Raw genomic sequence first — 3,857 nt, 5'->3', positions numbered from 1 at the left:
GCTCTTACAATTTATCTCCACTATCTCTGATGATAGAGGTTAGATTGGTGGCAACATATTATCCTACATATATTCTTGATAGTTGTCTTCTGGTTAGTATGAACCTATATTCATTACCAAGATGCTAAGACATGGGTTCAAGGAACCCCAATAAAGCGTTTGATTACAACATCGGGAGCCTCTTTTCAGTATAATTAGATGGTGTGAATATTTGTTCAACTCAGGAGAGAGACACACTCTAGGAAAGGGTTGCTTGCGTAGGCTTGCATCTTGCTTTCTGCATCTCGGTATATTTTTTCATATAAACTGTAACGGTGGGCACCTCGATACTTGTTCCTTTGGCGTTGACCGTGTTGGGAAGTTGAGCTCAGAAACTGCCGTGAAAGCACTTGATGCTTGAACCCACCGGTAGCATCATGGAGCTAACATTCTTAGATTTTAGTCTGATTTGATTATTTGTCATCTAGATCCATTCAATGGTGACAATGTATGAGATAGTGATGGAAATTCCAAGTACATAAATTTTGTGTGCGGGTATCACATGCTACTTTTACTTGTTTAGCGACAAATCTAAATGGCTTTGTTTACTGATTATTAGTGTTAGGAAGCTCGACATGCTTCAGGAAATTTTAAGACGAAAAAGGCCCCCTTGGCTAGTACATCGAGATATCTTGATAAAATTTAAGATGTTCACCTGCTATTATGAATTACTAGGTTATGATCGGTTCGGTTTATAGTGGATTTTTTGTGCTAATAACTCTTTTTACATAAATGTCTTTGGTGGTATTGTACTTACTTTGCTGCTTCTGGGTTTGTGAGAGAAAAGAAGGTGTAGACATTGATAAATGATAATGGTAGTGGAGTGTCTTCTTTACCATAAAAATATACATGGCATGTTCTACAAACTACGTATGTCTTATTCTTTTTTCTGTACAAGCACTTAAGTACCTTATATATTTTTACATTAGCCTAAATTTATCAGCATTGCATACTGAAAATTTACACACGTGTGTTATGCCTTCATGTATATCTGTATTTTTTTAGAATTCTCTGAAATGTAAAAATATGAATTGTGATGAAATTTGAAATTTTAATTTGGAGGCCTCCATGGAGGCCGAGCTCCAAAGGCAATTTTCGGGTAATAATGTTAATAAAGAAGATATAAAAGTAGTTCCCTTTTCATTATATTCCACATGATTCGACTGGTGAAAGGGGGATCATGGGAAGATATACTTGATTTTTAAACTTGCAATTTGTTCTGTACTTCATTGTTTCTAACTAATACTTTTGGTTTCTGCACTCCAGAATTTTAGGTGCTTTGGAATCCATGGGTGGTAAGAATTCTTATCTGTAGTAGGTCCTCCCTGATGTATGTAGCTCTCCCCTGGGATACTACATTCAGTACACCTGCCCTGCAGTCGGTATCGAGAAATTCTGCTCCATTGCTTTTCTACTACATTGAGGACTATGATCATTTGTTTCAAAGAGAGGTTTACTGTTGAGATTTTTATTTGCTTTGTAGCTTCATATGTTCATACTTCCACCAGATAATATGAACAAATAGCGTTGCAAGAGCCCCCTGCTATAAATTGAGTTAACTTTTAGCTTTGCAGTCAGTCAACCAAATTTTGGTGCTTGGTTGATAGCCCCTATCTATTTATCAGTGACAATTTTCAGCATCTTTTGAAGGAATAATTCTGGTTCTGATAAAGAACCATGTTATACTTGTTTGTTTTCTGTATAAGCATCAAATCTTTCAAATGGATGTTGTGATTAGAATAATGACAACATTAGTGTTCATCACTATTCATCTTGGACTTGAATATATCTATGTTATTGGAACATTTGTATCAATCAAAAATGTTGAAAAATATTTCTAATATTTTAGTGCGTGTGATGTATTTGAGATAGTACTGCTTCAATATTGTGCGCACAATTGTTCGTTATTGCAGTGGTTATTAATATTTATATTTGTTGAGACGTGCGTTGCACGTGCAAACTTACTTGTTTACAAAAAACCTGATTTTTCTTCAAAACATCAATGTTTTATGATCGTAACCACTTTGCAATTTTTTTAATGAAATACAAACAGTCAAACATTTTTAAAAAATTACAAACATTTTTTTCGTATTTTCAGGAATTTCAAAAACATTAGAAATTCTTTGATTCTTTGAAAAATGTTCAAGATTAAAAAAATTCTTTATGTTTATAAGAAAATCCATTTTTTAAATGAAGGTTTTATAATTGAAAACACTTTTTAAATTTTGTAAATAGAAAAAAAGTCAAGCATTTTCTACAAAAGCGAACATTTGAATATTTTTTTCCATACTTTCCTTACATTGAGTGGATGAAAAAAAAATAAGTGCAAAGAAAATTTATAAAGTGGTTGCGCTGTTGGGCCTTGTAGGCCGACAACCACGTCTCTACTTCTAGAGTGAGCACAAAATCAGCGAAGAATAATGTCCTGTGGCGGGATCAAACTGACCCACTTTTTGCTTCGTAGAGACGGTACCGGCTGGGCTAGTTTTCGTTTCTATCCAAGGTTTGTTTATATTGATTAATAGTAACACATCGCTGTTTTACAGTAAATTCCATCGATTGATATATGTCAGTCATCAACAAGCCTCTTAGGGCATGTACAATGATGCTATCTTAGGAGTGCCACGTAGAATAAATGATGAGGTGGAGAAGAGAGAACTCATAAGAGAAGACTTGTCTTCTCTTATTTAAGATAAGATAAGAGATGATCTCTTAGCACAATATGTCTCACCACATTTTTAGGAATTGCTAGTTATTGAAGATAAGGCTAAGAGATGGCCCATTGTAGATATTTTTTTTTGTCATCTCTAAATTACATGCAAAACTTAAGATAAGACTATCTTATCAACCATTGTACATGCCCTTAGGGAATTGAAAAAAATAGAGGAAGGTGCATGTCCCATTTCTAAGAATGAAGGAATTAACTTGATAATTTTGCGGGTTAGAACCAATAAATAAGGACATGCACAAAGAGTACTACAAGAGAGACCCTATAAAGATGGGATGTGCGCTATAAAAGAAATAAAAGAGAGGAATTACAAACAAATCCGAGAAGATTAGATAAAAGATGGGATGTGCGCTACAAAATGCGCTCTATAAAGAAATAAAAGAGAAGGCGTATGGCAAAAAAAATCCAAAGAAAACCAGTAAAAGATGGGATGTGTGCCATAAAAGAAATAAAAGATACAATAAGAATTAAGGTTGATTGTAGTGGAAAGTATCATATACTAGTACCATGTATATGATACTAGTGTATGATACTACATCCTAGTGCATAGTATCATAGATTAGCATCATAGATGACGGAGTTTGAGAGGTAGTCCACAAGCAGATGGAGATTGTGTTCTGTATCGGCGGCATCTGGAAGATGGTGAATCATGTGCTAGGTTCATGGTTCATGGCAGGTAGGGATGGTTTCCTTCTTTGGCATCTTAGTCGTGCTGAGCAATCATGAGACCCCGCGAGCAGGATGGCGTCAGTCGGATGCCTCTGATGACCCACAAGTATAGGGGATCTATCGTAGTCCTTTCGATAAGTAAGAGTGTCGAACTCAACAAGGAGCAGAAGGAAATGATAAGCGGTTTTCAGGAAGGTATTCTCTACAAGCACTGAAATTATCGGTAACAGATAGTTTTGTGATAAGGTAATTTGTAACGGGTAACAAGTAATAAAAGTAAATAAGGTGTAGCAAGATGGCCCAATCCTTTTTGTAGAAAAGGACAAGCCTGGATAAACTCTTATATAAAGGAAAGCGCTCCCGAGGACACATGGAAATTATCGTCAAGCTAGTTTTCATCATGTTCACGTGATTCGCGTTC

General features: G+C 35.4%; 1 long non-coding RNA gene across 1 annotated transcript; it reads left to right on the top strand.

Annotated features, from left to right (window-relative positions):
• On the top strand, positions 1–1,861 carry LOC123104829 (uncharacterized). Its single transcript, XR_006450542.1, has 2 exons — positions 1–38; positions 1,306–1,861. It is a non-coding gene; the product is annotated as an uncharacterized lncRNA (long non-coding RNA).
• Positions 1,862–3,857: the final 1,996 nt, after the last annotated feature.

Source organism: Triticum aestivum, chromosome 5A, assembly GCF_018294505.1.
Source record: "Triticum aestivum cultivar Chinese Spring chromosome 5A, IWGSC CS RefSeq v2.1, whole genome shotgun sequence".
NCBI classification, from domain to species: Eukaryota; Viridiplantae; Streptophyta; class Magnoliopsida; order Poales; family Poaceae; genus Triticum; species Triticum aestivum.
This window is presented reverse-complemented; position numbering and strand designations above follow the sequence as displayed.